The 21,836-nt window shown below is 50.1% G+C and overlaps 1 protein-coding gene across 5 annotated transcripts in view; it reads left to right on the top strand.

Moving 5' to 3' along the window:
- SH3BP4 (SH3 domain binding protein 4) overlaps positions 1–21,836 on the top strand; it is a 102,273-nt gene that overhangs the window by 15,329 nt on the left and 65,108 nt on the right. The window contains exon 1 of one of the 5 annotated variants that reach the window (XM_074398824.1): positions 9,965–11,091. The exons of 3 other annotated variants lie outside the window; for them this stretch is intronic. The gene's annotated coding sequence lies outside the window, so the exon portion shown is untranslated. Of the gene's footprint in view, positions 1–9,964; positions 11,092–16,651; positions 19,566–21,836 lie in introns of those variants that run through there. One more of the 5 variants, XM_074398822.1, reaches the window with a different exon arrangement.

The following is a 21,836-nucleotide window of genomic DNA, read 5'->3' as shown; positions in this document are numbered from 1 at the left end:
CAGGGCTTGTATTTCCATGAGGGGCTGCAGAAACATGGCCACCTGATGCCCAATGAGTTTGTAGAGTCAGATGGACCCTGAGGTGTTCTCCTTGGTTTTTCTTTTTTTAAGTTGTTTACTCTTATTTTCTAGTTACCTTCTGGAATTGTTGCATTGAGGCCAGTTTTCTACTTTGGGGAATTTATTGATGTTTTCTTTGGCTGAGAAGGCCTTTAGTGTTTGATTATGGATGCTTGCAAATCAGTTGTATGTTCTCTGGGATGTGGGGTTTCAGATAGATCAGTTCAATCAAGCTTGATTATGTCATATTTCATGCCGCGTGCCCTGCGTCTTGTCTGTTGGACTGTCAAGTCTCAAGGGTTGTGTTTAGGTTTCCATGCATGGCTGCTGCCTTGCCGTTCCCCTGATCCACACTCACAGTTTTTTTCCATGTATTTTAGTTGTTTTTATTTTTTTGAGACAGAGTCTTGCTCTATTTCCCAGGCTGGAGTGCAGTGGTGCAACCTCAGCTCACTGCAACCTCCGCCTCCCAGGTTTAGGCAATTCTCCTGCCTCAGCCTCCCGAGTAGCTGGGATTACAGGCACCGCCACCATGCCCAGCTAATTTTTGTATTTTAGTAGAGACAGGATTTCACCATGTTGGCCAGACTGGTCTCGATCTCTTGACCTCATGATCCTCCCGCCTCAGCCTCCCAAAGTGCTGGAGTTACAGGTGTGAGACACGGCACCTGGCCTGTTTTAATTGTTCTTTCAGCACAATTGGATGTTTCTGTTGCTTTGGAATTTTACCAGCAGAGAAATCCTCCTGTGTGTGTGTATTTCATGTTTTGGGTCCTAAGGTTTTGTTTTCCTGATATCATTTTGTCGCCTCCGTTTCTAGGTCATTTCGTTGTGGTTTTGTTTTATGCAAACAGTGAGACTGATTCTTTTCACTGATTTTCATATTTGGTGGTGTAACTCATACGGTTGGTTTTACCACTGCCCTCTTCTTTGAAGACTTTGCTTCTCCTGCCGTCTCCTAGAGCTCTTTCTTCCTTTATGATGTGGGAGTGAGACCAGCCACCCTTGTACCAGGCGACTTTGCTGTTAGCTTTGGAAAGGAGAGCACTGAAGCTCGTCCCAGCCCAGGGCTACTTACCCCCTGGCTTCTCTTCCCCATAGCCACCAGGGAGATTTCATTGAGAGGTTCTGATTTGTGCCGTTGAAGCTGCCAGTCTTGTTAGGCAGATTGGCAGCTTAGGATATCCCATGTATCGGCTTTTTGCGGAATGCTGTGTATGGTTTTGGTTTTGTACCTTCGGTACTCTGATCTGCAGGTGGCTTTGGGGAATGGTAGAGTCTGGGTCTGTGCACCTGCTTCATGCTCAAAGTCCCCTCCCCTGAAGTTTGGAAGTTGTGTGTCATCACATGAAGTCTTGTGATGTCCCATTGTGTGCCGGCTCTGAGTAGGTGGATTTGTGACCCTGGCCTGTGTCTGGGAGGCCACCCCTGTCCCTCCTGCCCAGTCATTCATTGATTTGCTCAGCAGACTCTGGCAGGCTGCCTTCAGTGCCAGTTGTGGCCTTCCCACTTTTCCAAGGACTGAAAACATAGGTCTGATCGTGGCTCTTCCTGGCCTGCAGACTTCGAGGGCTTCATGGTTTTACAGAGAAGGCCTCCGCTTTGCCACACAGCACACAGAGCCCTGGCAGGCTGGACTTGGAGGATTTTATCCGGAGCCCTGCCCTGCCTCCTCCAGTGGGCCCGTAAGTTGCTCGTGGGTCCCCTCAGTGAAGCATGTGTGCACCCCCAGCCTACCCCTTATCGCCTCTGCCCAGTGAGACTTTGCTTCTCAGCTTTCAGGCTGAAACACACACACATACACACACACACACACACACACTCTCTCTCTCTCTCTCACACACACATGCACTCACATACACACAGTGTCACACACATAAACTCTCACATATACACACACTCTCAAACACACGCTTATACTCACACATAGACACACTCAAACACACACATACTCTCTCACATACACACACACTCTCAAACACATTCACACACACATACACATTCACACACACAGTCTCTCAAACACACACACAGTCTCAAACACACACAGACACACTCAGACACACACACGTACTCACACACACTTCCTCTGTTTCTAGAGGGCTTCTGCTTTGGTCAGAACTCAAAACACTTGGGAACGCTGATGGAATATTAAATGTCGAGAAGTCTGAACCCATCTGTAAACCCGGCGGGACTTCTCCTCCTGTGCATCAGAAGCACCTGTGGGGGTTAAAGGTCTTGCTCAGGTCCTTCCCCTGGAGAGTCCGTCGGCCTGGAGCTGGGACCTCTGGCTTTTTAATTTTAAACCCACCCCAGGTGACTTGATAGGCCCAACTGAGATTGAAAAATGACCACGTTGGACAGTCACCTCCACTGGAATACGTGTCTCCAGTGGTATCATTTCTGAGATCATGTTTTTTCAAAACTTTGGGTGTGCGTAACTCTTTTTATTGCAGGAATCATAAAAGCCTTTGTAGTCATTCCAAATGTCACAGACACATAGAAAGTGAACAGTGAGTCACCCTCCGCTCCTGGAGCAGCCTTCCCTCGGGGCGCTGGCCTTGCATTCTGCTAATTCCAGCTAATTGGGGTGCCTCTTCAGCTGACTTCTGTCATGTAGGTGTCCATGTCTGCATTCCCAGATGGGATTTATGTGTCGGTTTTTTTTGTTTGTTTATTAGCGCTGGGGATCGGGATCACTTTTTGCCTCGTAAAAACAGTTAGAGAGAGGGTTGGCTTTTTTTTTTTTTTTTTTTTTTAACTGCTTTAGAATTGTTTTGTGGGTTATCAGGCCCAAATTGAAAGAAAGTAGATGAGGGGATGGCTGCAGCGTGAGTTACGAGACACAAATTTCTTCAACGACTACATGAAGAAAACAAAATAGGCTACTCGATACGGGCTTCTCCTGCTGCCTTTAAAAATTTTTTTTAAATTGTGCTAAAAGACATAATATAAACGTTACCATTTTAGCCATCGTTAGGCGCACAGTTCAGTCGTGTTAGGTGTTGTACAGCAGTATCTTGAGAACGTTTTCATCTTGCAGAATAAAAATTCTGTACCCGTTTCCTCCTCCCCCCTAGCCCTGGCACACCATCCCACTTTCTGTTTCCATCACTTTGACTACTGCAGATACTTCATATAGGTGGAATCACACAGCGTCCGTCTTTTTGTGACTGGTATATTTCACTTAGCATAGTGTCTTCAAGGTTCATCCATGTTGTGGCAGATGACGTCACACTTGAAGGCTGCATAATATTCCATTATACCGATATGTTCTATTTTGTTCATCCGTTCATCTGTCCGTGGACATTTGAGTTGTGCCTCATGCCTATTGTGAGTGATACTGCCGTGAACATGGGTGTGCAGGCATCTCTTCAAGTCCCTGCTCTCAGCTCTTTTGGGTCTATTCCCAGAGGTGGAATTGCTGGATTCTATGGTAATTCTATTTTTAATTTCTTGAGGAATTTTCAGTTGTTTTCCATAGCAGTCACTGCATTTTGCGTTTCCATCAATAGTGTACCAGGGTTCCGGTTTCTTCACACCCTCACCAGCATTTGTTAATTGCTGGTTTTTTTGACAGTAGCCTCTCCACAGGTGTGTGGTGGGCTCTCGTGGTGGTTTTGACTTGCAGCTCTCTGGAACGATTTGTGATGCTGAGCAGATGCTTGTTGGCCGGCTTCCCTTCTTTCAACTGCATTTATCAACTTAAATTTTCTGTGAAGTTTTCCTTTTTCTTTTCTTTGAGACAGAGTTTTGCTCTTGTTGCCCAGACTGGAGTGCAGTGGCGCAGTCTTGGCTCATTGCAACCTCTGCCTCCCAGGTTCAAGTGATTCTCCTGCCTCAGCCTCCCTAGTAGTTGAAATTACAGGCATGCACCACCACACCCGGCTAATTTTGTATTTTTTTTTTTTAGTAGAGATGGGAGTTTCTCCATGTTGCTCACACTGGTCTCGAACTCCCGACCTCAGGTGATCCGCCCACCTTGGCCTCCCAAAATGCTGGGATTACAGGCATGAGTCACCGCGCCAGCCTCTTTTCTTTTCTTTTTTGAGACAGTGTCTCTCTCTGTCGCCCAGGCTGGAAGGCAGTGGTGTGATCTCAGGTCATTGCAACCTCTGTCCCCTGGGTTCAAGTGATTCTCATTCTTCAGCCTCCTGAATAGCTGGGATTATAGGCATGTATGCTGGCTAAATTTTGTAGTTTTTTAGTAGAGACGGGGTTTCACCATGTTGGCCAGGCTGGTCTTGGACTCCTGACCTCAGGTGATTCACCTGCCTCACTCAGCCTCTTAAAGTTTTGGGAAGCATGGTGGCTCATGCCTGTAATCCCCTCACTTTTTGTGTATTTTTTTTTTCTTGTAGAGCTAGAAGGAGGAGGGAAGCTGAGGCAGGAGGATTGCTTGAGCCCAGCAGTCTGATACCAGGACAAAAAAGGACAAAAACGACAAAAACTTAGCTGGGCAAGGTGGCATGCGCTTGTAGTCCCAGCTACGGGGAGGCTGAGACGGGAGGATGGCTTGAGCCTGGGAGGTCAAGGCTGCAGTGAGCTGTGATCATGCCACTGCACTCCTACAGAACAAGGCCTTGTTTCAAAAAAATTAAAAATAAAACTCAAGTGAATTGTTGTAGATGGTGTGTGTTTTCTCTCATTGCTCGTTTGCATGGGGAGCTTATTTCTAAACAGACTGCAGGAGAAGCTCCTTCCAAGGAAAGAGGGAACGAGCCTTTTTCCTGGCTGTACTCTTCCAAAGCCACCTTTACCCTTGCAGATTGTTGAGAGTGGGTCTAGCTGAAGTGCATTGTGTTGAAAAACACATGCAGAACACAGACATCACCGTGCAGACCTGAGGTCTGAGACTCAAGCCTCCTGGTGACTCTAGAGCAGGCGTCCCCAAACTACGGCCCGTGGGCCGCATGCGGCCCCCTGAGGCCATTTATCCGGCCCCCGCCGCACTTCAGGAAGGGGCACCTCTTTCATTGGTGGTCAGTGAGAGGAGCACAGTATGTGGTGGCCCTCCAACGGTCTGAGGGACAGTGAACTGGCCCCCTGTGTAAAAAGTTTGGAGACGCCTGCTCTAGAGTATGGCCAGCAACTGGCCTTCTGTCTGTTGGTGAGTTACATGTGTATCATAGAAGATGTAGAAAATACAGCCTCGGAAATAAATTAAAAATCATCTGACTGCCCTTAACTCCATTATGTGGGCTAAATCACATGGACATTCTTTTTAGATGGGGTATTTGTGTTCAGTCTGCAGCCTGCTTCTTTCACTGGGTGGTTTCACTGGCAGTGCTGACGTCACCCACACACCATCCACCTGTGAGCCCTCACTGGCGGGATGCGAAAGTCCGTCTTCCAGGGGAATCACCTTCAGTGCAGTTTTGGGACCCCTCATTGATGGAGCGCAGTGGTTCACCTACCCCTGTGCACGCCCTGTTTCAACATCTCCCTTCTGATGTTCCTTGCGAAGACTGGCATCTCCGCAGCCTTTCATCTCCCCTCCAATTTTCCTCACTGAGACTGGCATCTCTGCCACCTTTCTGAGCAGTGTGTACAGCTTCACTTCACGGAAGTCATTCCAGTGCTCTGTCCTGAAATCAAGTCATCCAGGAATTGCCGACCACCTCTTACGTGAGAGGCACCAGCCCAGAGCAGTTTGACTTTCTGAGGCAGCCATATGCAAATATGGACGCCCTTCAACAGACAGCACCTGCCCTTTCTCACTTAATTCAGCTGTAGGCTCCCAGAAGCTCTTCTTTCTAAAGCCTGGATTTGGATTTTTTTTTTTTTTTTTTTTTTTTTTTTTTTTTTTTTTTGAGACATTGTCTTGCTCTGTTGCCCGGGCTAGAGTGGAGGAAACAAGAAGTGACTTCCTGGGCTCAAGGGATCCTCCTGCCTCAACCTTCTGCACAGCTGGGGCCACAGGCCTATGCCACCACACCCAGCTGAGTTTTAAAATTGTTTTTATAGAGGGTCTCCCTACGTTGCCCAGGCTGGTCTCAGACTTCTGGGATCAAGGGATCCTCCTGTCTCAGCCTCCCAAAGTGCCAGTACTACAGGTGTGAGCCATGGCACCTGGCCAAGCCTGGAGTTTTGGGAGGCTGTGAGGCTGCGCTGCCGACACCAGCCAGTGTCCAAGTGCTCCGAGTCTAGTGAGTCAACCGGGGAGGTTTTCAGAACTCAGCAGCTCGTCACCCGCCCTGGGAAAACTCACCTAGAGATTTGTGAAAGGCCGGGCACAGTGGCTTACGCCTGTAATCCCAGCACTTTGGGAGGGCAAGGTGGGCAGATCACCTGAGGTCGGGAGTTCAAGACCAACCTGCCCAATATGGTGAAGCAGCATCTCTACTAAAAATACAAAATTAGCTAGGCGTTGTGGCGCGAGCCTGTAATCATAACTACCAGAAGGCTGAGAAGGAGAATCACTTAAACCCGGGACGCTGGGGTTGCAGTGAGCCAAGATTGCACCGTTGGACCCCAGCCTCGGCAAAAAGAACAAAACTCTGTCTCAAAAAAAAAAAAAAAAAAAAGGGATTTGTAAAGATCATGAGCTCCAGCCCATTTCACTGCTCCATAAAACGCTGCGTTGGTGAAATGGGCGGGATAAGTTGCTCTGTGGACACGCAGCCCCGGAGCTGACAGGGGTATCCTGCTTCCCACCACAGCATGTGTGAGTCCACTTGGAAGCCCAGAACACCTCTTGCCTTAGTGTTGAGCTGGCACAGGCCTTCTGGTTCTCAGAGTGTCAGAGACCAGGGTGGCCCGATTCCCTGGCCGCATTTTACAGTAATGAAGAAGTAATGCAGCCTGTGGCCCAGGGCATTCCACAAGCTCTCTTAGCTCTGAAAAATCGAGGGGTTCCTTGTCAGCTTCTCTGGCTCCTCTCTGCTGCTTCTTTGTTCTCTGGCTGGTGTTGGGGTGCTTTTTGGCTAAGAGTAGAGGGAGGGGAAGGAATGTGAGTCAGCCGTGTGCCCACACTGGGGTGCTGGAGGTCACATTTCACCCTGGCACACCCTGCGTGCCCGTGACATGTGGTGATTTGTCATGGGGATCATAATAAAACTTAGCCTGTTTAAGGCATGTGGGAAGCGTGCCCAGCACACGGCTCAGTTCCGTCCCTCGGAGCAGGCCGAGCTCGGGTGGCAGGAAGCTGCCTTGCAATTCTCGGAGTTTCAGGAACTGGACAGGGGAAGGTTGGCGTGCGATGCATTTCTCTGGGTTTGTTTGGTGCCGGCATTGAGTGTTCCTGGTGGAGACGGCTGTTGGAGAGCTCCTGGGGAGACAGGCATTTTGTGGTTGGTTGCATTTGCTATCCTACAGGGAATTGGTTGCCTCCAGGAAATGGCAGTAACATGGGGGACAGCAGTAGCAGGGTGGCAGACATGGCACTCGGTGCAGGGTGCTCTGGCTGGAGCTGCTGCTCTTTCCCCTTTCACAGGTGGAGAAGCCGGGCGTGGGGAGGTGCGGGCACTGGCTGAGGTCACAGCGGCCAGACTTGAGCCCAGAAATCTGTCTGCACCTACGCCCAGTGTCTCTTACCTCCAGCGTCTGAGTCCCATTGCCTAATGTGGCTTTAACCTCAGGATCAGGCCAAATTCTAGAATCCTACCTGTGAGGCAAGCACTGTAAGTGGCTTCATTTCATATATGGGGAAACTGAGGCACTGAGCAGTTCACTGAAGTTTTTCAGGATGAAAAATCAAACAGAAGTTGTTTGAGGCCAGGCGCCGTGTCTCATATCTGTAATCCCAACCCTTCAGGAGCCTGAAGCAGGAGGTTTGTTTGAGCCCAAGAGTACAAAACCAGCCAGAGCAACACGGTCAAGCCCTGTCTTTGCAAAAAATACAAAAATTAGCTGGGTATGGTGGTGTGCACCTGTAGTCCCAGCTGCTCAGGTGACTGAGGTGGGGGGATCACGAGAGCCCAGGAGATTGAGGCTGCAGTGAGCTGCAACGTGCCGTTGTACTCCAGGCTGGGCAACAGAGCAAGACCCTGTCTCAAAAAAATAAATAAATAAAAGTAGTTTGACCAAGAACATTCAGTCTTAGCTTCCCCCTAACATCTTAGTGGTTTCCCCACTTGTCTGCTTAAAAGAGGCTGTTTCTTTTCTCCAGCCTCAGTTTCCTGTCTTGTCAGCCCCTTAGAAACTGAGCTCAGCGTCCTCCATAGAAACAGCCCTCCAAATTGAATGATGACTCCAGAACACAGGAGTCGGAGCCGAGTTTGGCGCCAGGGATGATGTGTGTGTTTACATCTCCTAGGGACAGGGGCCCTGGCTTTCATGCAGTGACCCCTGCCAAGAGCGGCTCCTGCAGGGCAGCCCAGGTTACCCAGCACCAGCCCACCTGGCCAGCTTTGAAGGGTCTGTGCAGTACAGGCAGTTATCTGGGCCCTTCTCCTAGAAGTTGCCTTTTTATAAATGCAGACTAAGCTATCACCTTTCTTTCTTTTTTTGAGACGGAGTCTTGCACTGTCTCCCAGTCTGCAGTGCAATGGCACAATTTCGGCTCACTGCAACCTCCGCCTCCTGGGTTCAAGCAATTCTCCTGCCTCAGCCTCCCGAGCAGCTGGGACTACAGGCATGCACCACAACACCCAGCTAATTGTTTTTGGGTTTTTTTTTTTTTAGTAAAGATGAGGTTTCGCCATGTTGGCCTGGATGGTCTCAATCTGCTGAACTTGTGATCCGCCTGCCTTGGCCTCCCAAAGTGCTGGAATTACAGGCGTGAGCCACTTCGCCCGGCCGGCTATCACCTTTATTTATTTAGTCATTCAGTCACTTTGATTTTAAACTTGTGTTGCTCTTACAATCAACTGAGAGTTCTGAGTAGCTAACTTAGATCCTTAGGGATGACAGGGCAGGTATGTACCAGGTTAAGGTCGCTCTTGCGTTTTATGGATGGCTGCCTGCAGCTCAGCCAGGCCTACCGTCTCTTGGCCCCAGGCTTCTTGTTTAGTGACAGATACGGAAGCTTATTTATCTTTACTCCCCTCTAGTAGTGGACAGAGGGGCATCTCTGAGCAGAGAGCAAGCAAGGGCCTGTGGAAGGGATTTAGAGAGGCTGGCAGGTGACCAGGGACCTCGTCATGGGGAAAAGTCCTGCTGGTAGCATCGTGCAGCGAGAAGGGCACTTGCCTCTATGGTCTTCCTCTCAGTAACACAACCCGGTCTGACTGGGAGAAGAACAGGAGACAAATCCCAGCCGAGGGGCACCTTGCGGAGTACCCAACCAGGCTCCTCTGTACTGGCAAGGTCACCCAAAACACACAATGTCTGGGGAGAAGCCCTAGCCAAGAGGAGCTCAAAGAGACACAAGGAAAAGTCATGTGGTGACCTGGATGGGATCCTGGAACAGAAAAAAAGGACAACCGGGGGCAAACACAGGAGACCTGAGTGAAGGACGGGCTTTATTGTTTGATGATAGTGCACGGACATCCGTTATGACAAAGGTGCCTTCCTCCTGTAAGACATTCACAGGGAAGCCGGGCGTTGAGAGGTATATGGGAATTATCTGTATTATCTCCATAACTTTTCTGTGAATTTCAATCTGTTCTAAAAGAAAAAGCTTATTTGAGAAAACAGGCAAGAGTGCTTAGGAAGGCTGGTCGGAGGCCAGGATTCCAGACGTGGCCCTCTACACCTGTGTCTGCTTTAGGCAGGTGACACTGGGTACCCCCTGCCAGGGAGAAGCCCAGGGTCCCCACTCCCTGGCCAGCAAATGCCCTTTCCTACATACCCTCGCTCGGTGGGCCGTGGCAGATGGGCCCAGCCCTCCCAGTTGTGCCAAGGCCCATCTCGTTTCCCAGCAGCATGTCCTTTGTTCTCTCCAGCCCAGACGTGTAGAGGTGAGCCACCTTCCTGGCCGGTGGGGAGCTTCTAAACACAGAGGCAGATCAGCCTTTTGCCAAGTGAACTTGAGAACTGGAGCAGAGCTGCAGGGACAATGATGCATTATTAAATTGCTCTGAGACTCAGAGCCCAGGGCACCCGGCTCTGGGCTGATTGGCAGGTGTCGGACCTGTGGCCGTGGCCCTGGCCCCCCACTAATCCCATTAGCGACTTAGGGGTAAGTGGACGGAAAACAGGATGAGAGCGTCTCTCTCCCAAAGAGGGCTGGCTCAAGTATGAATATTCACAGCCACACCGAGGCGCCTGCTCCTCAGATGTTTTTTCTTTTGCTTATACGGTTAGTGCACAGAGTGAGCCCTGCGCGGGGAAAGACACGTATGCACACAGCACACACACAGGCACACGCACGCACATGTGCACGCACAAAGAGACCCTGAGACCCTACCCTTGAGTTTATCGTCTTAAGCAAGAAGGATGTCACCGGGGTTGTGCTCTGCAGCCGCCAGTGGCCAGTCTGTCTCATTCAGATGGTCTGTTTCTGTTTTGGAGTTTCCTCACTGCACCTGGAGAAGAGCTGCATTCATTCATTCATCCATTCATTCATTCAACAAGTACCTGACCGCAGCAGTGGTGCCAGGTGAGGAGGGAGGGTGAAAATGCAGGGTCCCCCTCACTGCGGGACCAGGTACTCTTCCTGCGCCCCACAGTGCCCTGGGGCCCCGCTGGTCATCCGTCCAGCCCTCTGTGTTCTCTGGCTGGTGCAGCAACTCTCCGGCTGGGCTCCTTTCCTGCTGCAGGCGCCGCAGCTCTTTCTTAAGCCTGTGTAGAAAGTTCTTTTGTCCGGGTGACATTGGCATGATTGAATCAGTGCCAGGGCCCAACAGGATGTGGGTCTGGGTGACTCCCAACTTCCAGCAAATCCATTGTTGTTTTCAGTTGCCTCGAGAGGGGAAACTGAAACAGAGACAAGCACCCCAACAATAGGGTGCTTCAAGGTCCTGGAGGGGAGCCCTGGCCCCGTGAAGAGAGACTGAGATCTGCATCCTCCGTGGGCTGCATTTGACACTGAAGGGCAAGAGGCTGGTGAGCTCCGAGAGTCATGCCGCAGCCCAGAGGAACAGGCCGAACGTCCAGGAGGAGTGGCTTTACCTCCAGGTCAGGCGAGAGGCCTTTGCCTTTGGTTTGGTAAGGAGATAGAGCGGGATTTCTGGGGGCTGGATATGATGCTGGGTCAGGGCTGGTGTGTTTCTTTGCAGGGCAAGGTGGACTCAGGCTGGGATGCCAGGGAGACACCAGCTGCATTTCTTGAGTTTTCACAGGATGCAGGGCCCATCCTCACTGTTTCCTGGGGTTCCAAAGGAGCAAGCCATGTGGTCCCTGAACTTTGAGTAGATACAGATAATATTTGAAAATATTTGGAAATGTTAACAGAATCACAAAAACAGTGAACACTTGTGTAGCCACTACCCAGGCCAGGAAATGGAACTGAACTTGGGAATGCGCTTTGCCCCTCCCAGTCCCAGCTCCCAGCTCTCGATCCTCTCCCCTCCCCACAAAAATATTTTTATTGGATAAACCTGAAGCATTTACAGGAGTCCCTGTCCTGAATTTCGCAGTGTCATTCTGTGCTGTTTTTTGGTTTTATCCTATGGGGTTGTGTTTCTAAGCAACATCATTTGTTTTTGTGGGTTTCACTTTTATGTAAATGGAATCACGCAGTATCTTTTGTGGCTGGCAGACTCTGAGACGGCCTTCAGTGATCCACACCTCCTGGTGTTCACATCCCGTGAAGTCCCTTCCTTTTGGTGTGAGCCGAGCTAGCAACTTGCTTCCAACCAGTAGGATGCATCCACAGTGATGCTGTTCCTACCTCCCGTGATTGCTGATTATGTTACATGGGCTTAGAACTTCCTCCTTGACAACAGATGGTCTCCCCTGCTGGCTGTGGTGGAGCAGGCTGCCAGATAGAGAGGCCACATGGCAAGGAACTGAGGGTGGCCTCCCCCAGCAGCCAGCATGACATTGAGGCCTCAGTCCCACGGCCACAAGGAACTGGATGCTACAACAAGCAGGTGACCCTGGAGGACCCCTCCCCAGTCTAGCGTTGAGATGAGACCCCATCCTCGGCCATGACCTTGATGGCAGCTCTGCGAGAGGCCCTGAAGAAGAGGATCTCTTCTTCACCCAGCTAAGCCGCATCCGGATTCCTGAACTGCAGAAACCGTGCAATAATAGATGCCTGTCGTTTGGGGTGATTTGTTACGCAGCACTAGGTGGCTAAAGCATAGTCTTGCAAGAGTTCCGTTTTTGGCTAAGCGTTGTGTTCTTGAGGTTCATCTGCTTTCTTGACTACGTGCTTTTCCCTCGTAAGCAGTCCTCCCTTATCTGCAGGGGATCGAAGACCCCAGAAGGTGCCTGAAACTTTAGATAGTACCAAACCCTATATATGCACCATATTTTTTCCTATGTATACATGCCTGTGATAAAGGTTAGTTTGTAAATTAGGCACCCTGAGAGATGAGCAATAATAAATGATAAAATGGAACAATCTTAGCACGATGTTGTAATAGAATTTGTGTGAATGTGTTTTTCTCTCTGCCGGGATATCTTATTGTACTGTAGCGCCTGTTTTGGGACCACAGTTGGCCGGGGGTAACTGAAACCATGGAAACTTGGGATGTGAGGGGACTGCTGTATGTTAATGCCTTGGCGTAATTATTCTTTCTGCTCCTGAAGGACAATAGGGTGTTTACAGCCTTTGCTATCAGAAACCGCACTTGCTGTGAAGGTCTTTGTACATGACTTCCAGCTCGGTGTGCAAATGTTTATCTAAGAGTGCGGCTGGGCCTTGGCTGCCAGTTGAGCTCCACTTCCCACGGCAGCCTTCGGGTTCGCCCAGCCTCCTCCACATGTTCCCCTCCCTGGTTATTGTCCGCCGTTTTCAACCTGGGGGATGGTCTGATGGGCAGGAGATGGTATCTGAGTGTTTCTGTGTTCTCCTGCCGGAAGCTAATGTTTACTGACCATTCTGATTTCCTCCCTATGGAGATCCTTTTTGCGGTTTTTGCCCATTTTTCTTATTGAATTGTAGGAGTGTTGTTTCGTTTTTGTTTTTTGAGACAGGGTCTCACTGTGTCACCCAGGCTGGAGTGCAGTGGCATGCAATCTCTGCTCACTGCGACCTCCGCCTCCTAGGTAGCTGGGATTACAGGCTTGCACCACCATGGCTGGCTAGTTGTAGCAGTGCTGTGAATTTTCTGGAAAATAAGCCTCTCTTAGTTATGACCATTGCAAATACTGCATCCCAGTTTGTCCTTTGCCCTGTTGAGCTTTTAAAATCAAATCAGGCACAATTCTGAATCTTTCCATCCAGGGGGATAATTTGCACAATTACGCTTTTGGGGCATTCCCAATCCTGCCCCTTGGGTCCTGGTCTGCAGGTCGTGGGCTGTTATCCCTGTTTATCGTTCTTGCTTGACGCTGCCTTCCTGAGTGGAGACTGCTGGGCTCTGTTCCCGTCTGTGGCTCACCCTCTAGTCGGGGAGTGTTTTCCTGTTCTGATAGCTCATTTCAACCTTTGAGTCACTGTGGAGAGCATCGTTCAGTGAGTCAGCACAGGACCTGGAGCCCGGGACCCCTCACAGTCAGGCCAGCGCTCACTTGAAATCTGCAGCTAGTTTTGGGCTCCCTGGAGGTGATTGCTTGACTGCAGAGGAATGCACGGGGCTGGGGAGAATTTGCCCAGGGTGTTTAGAAGGAATGCATTCCGGGAGAAAGTTAAAATTAGAAAAAGCTGCTACATTTCCTGCCATTCAGTGGCAGTTGCCTGCTGTTTGTTTGCACAAGGATTCTTTGGTAACAATCTGTAGTTGGTTTCTGGTGGAATGCGAGGTGAAGTCATGATTTTTGGGATGGAGGTGAGCGGTTTCCATAGTGAGCTTTGTTGTCGGGGTCACTGCTTTGTTTTCTGAGTTCTTGCAGAATCGTATCGGAATGGAAAAATATTATCGAAACAATCCCTTGTTGATAACAAGATTATTTTATTTATTTATTTTAGAAAACAGCTCTTTAGCAGGAAACAAGTCTTGTGGAGCGCACCTCTGTGTAAGCTCGTCGGCCGTTCTCCCGTCCCCACCTCCTTCCTGGGAGGCCACCTCTGGTGTCGCCTCCCGAAGCTGGGCTTCTTGGGAGACCCCCTCTGACTGGCACAGGCAGTGGGGTCCAGGTTGAGCAAATACAAATGCGGAATACCCAAATACATTTGAATATCTGGGGTCATATACACTAAAACATTACTCATGGTATACCTGAAATTCACATGTAACTGGGAGGTCTGGGTTTTGTCTAGAGACCTCTCCCGGCCCAGCTACCCTTTGCAGCCCCTCTTTCCTGGTCTCTGGTGGTACCTGGGCCTCTCTCAGCTGACAGGGGCGTCGCCAGCAGCAGGCGGGCTGTTGGCACCAGTGGGCACACCTGTGGCTTTGTGGGGCTCTGTCCACTTCTGTGTTGACGCCCCCCTCCTGCTGGTGCTGGGCGGGGGTTGCGTGCCCATTTTATGGAGGAAGAATGGAGAGGCCGGAGGGATGCATGGGTCTGGGGAGAATTTGCCCAGTGTATTTAAAAGGAATGAATTCCTGGAGAAAGTTAAAATTAGAAAAAGCTGCTACCAGCCTGCCCAGCAGTACGCAGCTCATAAATGGAACTTTTAGCCTGTAGGATTCAAAGCCCAGCAGCTGGAGGGCACAGGAGAAATGAAACCATCGTCTTCTCCGGAGAGCAGAAAAGACGGTCAGAAACTCACACACGAGGAGGAAGCGCTGTGGGGCTGAGGGTCTGGGTGACAGGGGGCTGTCCCTGAGACCTGGGAATGCAGGCTGTGGGGAAGCCTCAGTGTGGGCCTTGAAGGAAAGGTAGTGTTTGCACAGGCAGGGCAGGGACCAAGGAGGCATTTCCTGGTCACGGGGTGTGGGCAAATAGGAGGAGGTGGGATGCGTGCAGGAGAGTTGGAGGGTGGGCCGCCGACCGGGCGGGAGTGAAGGGGGTCGGCAGTGGATGCTAAGGAGGCTGGCTGTGTCCGGCAGGGCACGCCGTGGAGAACCGTGAAATGGGGCAGGGAAGCCTGGGCTCCAAGGGAGGCAGGGGCAGGAAGGAGCAGGGCACCCTGTGCTCTTGAGCCGGGGACTGTCATTTTGGTGGGGAAAGCCCCTGAGACCAGCAGGGAGGCGGTGGATCAGCGGACCCGAGACCAAGCTGCAGATCATAGGTGCCTGGGAAGCTTCCTCTTCTGTTCAGGCTGTAGGTACTGTCGATGCCGCATGCTCCTGTGCCCGAGTGCAGGCCTAGGGGATACAGAAGTGAGCAGAACGGGTGGGTTCCTGCCCGCAGGCCATACAGGCCAGCTTGCCAAACATCCAGATGTTATTCCTCAGGGCACTCCACACAGCCCTTGACCGTATCCTAAGGCTCAGAACCTGTAGGTGTTACCTTATTTGGCCAAAGGGACTTTGCAGGTGTGATTCACTGAAGGATCCTGAGATTGTGAGATTACCCAGGATTACCTAGATGGACTCTAAATGTTATCACGAGTCTTTTAAGAGGGAGACAGAGATCTGACCACAGAAAAAATGTTTTGATCTTGTTCTTGTCCACAGACTTGTGCTTGAGACGCTCTGAGTCCCCATCCTTCCCTGCATTGGCATATACGCCCTGGGTACTCTATAAATCATCCATTCATTCAAACGTCGACTGCACCTGCTCTGTTCCAGGTGGTTTCCGGTGAACAGGACAAAGTCCTTGCCTTCATGGAGCCTGTTCTGGTGGGAGAAAAAGGAGATAAGGAAGTGATAACTAAATGAATGTCAAGAGTGGCAGAGGAGACCAGGGGAGGGAGTGGGCAGCAATGATGTGCTTGTGTTTCTGATACGGTGTGTCATCGGCTGAGTAATTTCCCCCACAAAAAAAGATATTCCTATCCTAATGCTCAGAACCTATAGGTGTTACGTTATTTGGCAAAAGGGACTTTGCAGGTGTGATTCACTGAAGGATCTTGAGATGGTGAGATTACCCTAGATTACCTAGGTGGACTAAATGTTATCACGAGTCTTTTACGAGGGGGATCTGACCACAGGAGGAGGCCCTGGAATGTTGGGAACAGAGATTGGAGTCCTGAGCTTTGAAGATGGAGGAGGGGCCGTGAGCCAGGAATCCAGGCAGCCACGACATACAGGAAAGGGCAGGGCCCTGGAAACAGATTGCCCCCTTCGGGAGTCTCCAGAAGGCACTGGCCCTGATTTCAGCCCAGAACTGTAGGAGAGTGAATGTGTGTTTTAAACCACTAAGTTGGTGGAAAGTTGTTACAAAATAGATAGGAAACTCAAGGGAGTTGACATCTGAGCAGAGCCCTCCGAGGTTCGGGCCAGGCTTCTCTGCTGACCTGTGGCTGGGGCCACAGAGCCTGAACCAGGATCCAGACCTAGCTAAGGGTCAGGAATCCCTGATCTGGCACTTGCCCTCAGCCTGGAAGTGACCCACAATGCATATATATGAGTATGTTTTTTGTTTTTGTTTTTGTTTTTGTGTTGGTGCAGGGCAGGATCTCACTGTATCTCTCCAGGCTGGAGTGCAGTGGTGCAATCACAGCTCACTGTAGCCTTGACCTCTGGGTTCAAGCGATCCTCCCACCCCAGCATCCAAAGTGGCTGAGAGTACAGGCACACATCACCATGCCTGGCTATTTTTTTTTTTTTTTTTTTTTTTTTTTTACTTTTTGCAGTCTTCTTGTGTTGCCCGGACTGGCCTCAAACTCCTGGGCTCAAGTAGTCCTCCTGCTTTGGCTGTCCAAACTGTTGGGATTACAGGCATGAGCCACTAAGCCTCATTCTTGTAAATGTAAAAATGTCAGTTGAGGTCTAAATCCCCTTTGCTGAGTATAAACGAATTGAGTATAAATATATCTTATTAATGGAACAAAATACTTGCTTGGCTTTCTAATTTGGGGATTTTGAACAATCCATAGCAGCTCACTGGCTGTGACCAGAACCCACTGAGTGCTCAGTTACGTCTCTCAGCTGAGTGTCTGTGTCCTGGACAGAAAACCCAGTGGTCTAGCGCCATTTACCTTCTGTCTTGGTTTGCAGCCCCTGAAGGCAGAGCCCGAGAAAAGGACTTGGGTACTGATGTTTTGGGGGAGATGACTGGTCCCAGCAGCCCATCCAAGCAGAAGAGGGTGAGAAGAGGGAAGAGGAAAAGCGAATCGGGAGTTAGCTGCTGAGCTAGTGGCCACTGTTAACCAACTATTAGGACTCCATCATACTCGGGATGTATTTGAGAAGCCGTGAGAATGTGCCCTAGAATCGTCTTTCTGGAGGTCAGGAGGTGGGTGGAGGGGAGGCATCCACCCCAAGGCATCTTTGGGGGGTATGTCTCTATAACGCATCCTCCATCCTGCAGGCTGACCCAGGCTTGGGGCTGTGGTGTACTGGGATGTCAGAGCACCTACAGATCATGGCAACGGAGTAGTGATGATACCAAGATGTGCTATAGCCAGCCCTCCACTTCCACCAAGTCCTCGCTTTGTGCTTCTGCCCTGCGAGTCATAAGAAAGGCACATATTTTAGCTCCATCCACCAAGACTTGAGTCACCTACCAAGGTCTGCCTTAATGCCTTTACACACCGCCAGCATGGTGGAAGATGTTTAGAAGAACATGGGAGAAAGTCAAAGAAGTGTGAATGAAGAGGACTGCAGCGGGAAAGCGCATCTTACCTGTACACCCGTTTATGACTCTTGTGCACAAGCATTTTTGACCCTCTGCGTGCAGGCATTTTGATTCTCTGCGCACAGGCGTTTTGATTCTCTGCACACAGGCGTTTTGATTCTCTGCGCACAGGTGTTTTGACTTGCTGCGCACAGGCGTTTTGATTCTCTGCGCACAGGTGTTTTGACTCTCTGTGCACAGGTGTTTTGACCCTCTGCGCACAGGCGTTTTGATTCTCTGTGCACAGGTGTTTTGACTCGCTGCGCACAGGCGTTTTGATTCTCTGCGCACAGGTGTTTTGACTCTCTGTGCACAGGTGTTTTGACCCTCTGCGCACAGGCGTTTTGATTCTCTGCGCACAGGTGTTTTGACTCTCTGCGTACAGGCGTTTTGGTTGTGTTTGTAGCTTCCTCCCTTGGTGTATGTTCAGGTGAATCAGCCCTCGACACACACTTCGAAGCACAGGGGCCATATGCAGGTGAACCAGTCCTTGATACATACCTACGAGCTCAGGGAACATGTGCAGGTGAACCAGCCCTTCTATGAGCACAGAGACCACAGTGCAGGTATCATCGCTCTTATCATTCATGAAGAGGCCCAGTAATTCCCTCCCCACCCTGAGTTGAGGAGGAAGGATAAGACGTAACCGTGGTCCCAGCATGGAGTGGCAGTGCCAGGATTTGAGTCCATATTCAATTAAGGTCCAAGTCTTCAACATACTGGTGTTTCCTAGATATCTTCAGCCTCCTAAAGGTTTCTTGGGGGACATGCAAAGACTCCATCACAAACTTTCTTAGTCTGATTCAGGCAGGAATGTTAACTTCCACTTTGAAAGACTTGAGATTTTATAACTTGCTGTGGGAGAAGGAAACACACTGGAGCCTGGTCTGGAATCTGACACCCTCACTTGGCCACGCCCTGTCTAACTGCAACCCGTGTGCTCTCGGGATTGTTCTCCTTGTGTTTGCCGTTACTCTGCGTATCTGGGTTGCTGCTGCTGGCTTTGCCAGTGCGTTGGGTTAGGATCCCAGCTTTTCATTTCCTGATCTCAAGTGAGTCTTTGAAACCTGGTCAGCCTTCGTTCTCGTATCTACTAAATGATGGCATGATGATACCTGTCTGGCCTACCTCACAGGGCTGCTGAGAAAAGCAACCGAGAGGCCAAATGGGAAAGTATGTTGTCAACAAGGATACATTATGCTAATGATTTTCTTTTCTTTCTTTTGTTTTTTTTTGTGATGAAGTTTCACTCTTGTTGCCCAGGCTGGAGTGCAATGGCGCAATCTTGGCTCACTGCAACCTCCGCCTCCTGGGTTCAAGCGGTTCTCCTGCCTCAGCCTCCCAAGTAGCTGGGATTATAGGCATCTGCTACCACGCCCGGCTAATTTTTTGCATTTAGTAGAGACGGGTTTCACCATGTTGGTCAGGCTGCTCTCGAACTCCTGACCCCAAGGGATCCACCCGGCTTGATCTCCCAAAGTTCTGGGATTACAGGCCTGAGCCACCACGGCTGGCCTGCTAATGGTTTTCAGAGGCAGCATCAACATCAGCTGGGAACATGTTAGAAGCACACATTCTCTGGCCCACTCCAGACCGACAGAATCAGACACTGAGGGTTGCTGGGCCCAGCAACCTGTGTCTTAATCAGCATTCCAGGTAATTCCAATGAATGCCAGTGTTTGAGAACCACTGCCTTATTCACAGAATGTCACAGATATTGTGTGCAATTTCTACTATGTATTTGGCACTAAGTGTCTGGTATGTTTCAAAGAAAGAAAGAAAGACAAGGTCCCTGCTCTCAACATGGTCTACAGGCTGGAAGAAAAACTAAAAGAAGAGAAACCCACACGAACTGGATCTCTAGAGCCCCGTGTTACCGTTGAGGAAAACGAGGCTCAGACAAGGTAAGTCATTTAGCAAAGGCAGTGGAGCTGGTGTGAGAAACGTGAACCCACACGTCTGACTGACGACAGTGTCTGGACCCTCCGTTCCCCAGACTGCCTCCCTACCTCATGGGTGGCACATGGTGTCCCCCCACTTATTCATGGAAGAGAATTCCAAGGTCAAAATCAAAGCCTAGGACGCCTTCCTTGAGACGCTGTCCTTGGCTAGCTTTTAGGTGGTGATTGTAGAAACCTTGGATTAAAAACTTCACCCCCGCTGTAACCCCGGTAGAGTCCAGGATGGTTAACTAGATCAGCCTGTGAGGGTCCAGAAGGGAGTAGTCAGTGAGTTGAAAAAGTCAAAGTCTAGAAGAATAATTAAAAAAAAAAAAAAAAAAAAAACAAGGAAAAGCCAAGCGTGCATGCATCTTCCAGTCTTTCTGTTGGGTAGGGGTCTTTCCTGAGTGTGGGTTTGGCCGTGGTGTCTCCTGTGTGACCCACACGTGTGATGCAGTCTTTGATTTCCTGTCCAAGACGGCGCCATGACTCACGGCCACTGGTGAAGCCATCCATGCCCAGAGTTCTCCTGGAGTTGACTGCGTTTTCCTCAGGTGTTGAATGCCATCTAGCTTGCCAGCCACGTATTTAAGCGATTCACCTTTGGTGAGTCTTTCTGACACATTCCACTTGGATTGCTGTGGCCGCTGCCCTTGTCTCATGCCTGGCCATCAGTGTATGTAGTAATTAAATATGTAAAATATCCACAAGGACCCCGGCTCCAGCCAGGGAAGCAGAAGCCCAAAGGGGAATGAGAAAGTGGTCTTCCAGCCACACAGGTGTGGGGGCCGGTGTCTCATTGTCCTCCTGTTTTCCCACTCGGGGCAGGGGGCCTCTGCCTCCTCCTCTGCCGCCCTGCCAGGCAGGAAGGGCGTTCAGAGAAGGCAGCTGCTCGGTGTTGACGAGATCACCGTAGACGCTCGGTGCTGTGCAGGTGCCGGGACGAGCTTGCAGCGTAGGGAGGACGCGTGAGCAGGCGAACGAAGCCACTGCAGGTGCTGGGTGGGTCGTTGGCTCAACGCCCCTCCCCCATTTTTGTGCTTAGTATTCATTCTAGGTCTAACACAGGAGATAGGACGGTTATATCCCTGTTCCCTATCACATTTGCTGTAAAATTGGGAGTTTTACGTAAGATAGGGAGGGTAAGTAAAGCAGTGGTGTGTTCTGCATGAGAAAATGTAACGTGCGTCAGGTGAGATTTCAGGCCCTCTTACTTGGCTGCATCGTCCATTCCTTGCCCAAATACTTCCTGAGTGTTGAAACTGTAATAGTGTTGGTTTGATAGCATGAAGTATAAAAGCCTTTATCAGTTGACCAGAGTGTTGCTTTCTTTTTTCTGTAAATTAGTTGTTTCGGAGTGGAATGGTCTGCCCTCATAGAGAATGAAAAACCCGGGGTTGGGTCCATGGCCAGGCCACGAGGCCCCCCTGGAGTCTTGGACGTGCCATGCTTGAGGACCCACCGTGGGAACCTGACACTGGAGGAGGATGGCGTCCCTGTGCTGCTGGAGGAGGGCCAGAGATGCCTCCCCTCTTTTTGAGGTTGGAGCCACCTCTAGAAAGAAACCCCGAAATGGATGTTGGGCCCATTTCCATCTCCCTTTCTGACCACACCTACGTCTGATTTGCTTTCCTTTTCTCTTGCCATCTCTTATCCTGGCTGGTCTCTTGGCAAACATTCCTGGCACTCGGCCGTGTACCCGGGTGAAGGCCCACTTCCGTTTGGCCTGAGCCTACATCCCGCCTGGCCCTTTGCCCACTGCGTAAGGAGGGAGGGTAGAGAACAGGGGTTGGCACACTTTTCTCTGTGAAAAGCCAGAGAGTAAATATTTTCTGTTTTGTGGGCCATAAGGTCTGTGTCACAGCTACTCTGTTTTGGTTGCACAGAAGTGCCATTGATAAATGGGCGGGGCTGTGCTGGTGGAACTTAGCTAAGGACGCCGCGACTTAAATTTCATATCATTTTCACATCATAAAATATTACTCTTTTTATTTCCCCACCAAGTACTTAAAAATAGAAAGACATTCTTTGTTCATGGGCCATACAAAGACTAGTGGCCAGGTTAGATCTGGCCCACCGGCTGTAGTTTTCCTCTGGTTTGGACAAGAATTTTCAGGGTGAACACCCCTCATCCAAAAATTTGAAATCCAAAATGCTGCAAACTCTGAAACTCTTTCAGCACCGACGTGATGCCACAGTGGAAAATTTCACACCTGATCTCACATGACAGGTTTG

Source organism: Saimiri boliviensis, chromosome 5 (assembly GCF_048565385.1).
Source record: "Saimiri boliviensis isolate mSaiBol1 chromosome 5, mSaiBol1.pri, whole genome shotgun sequence".
NCBI lineage: Eukaryota > Metazoa > Chordata > Mammalia > Primates > Cebidae > Saimiri > Saimiri boliviensis.
This window is presented reverse-complemented; position numbering and strand designations above follow the sequence as displayed.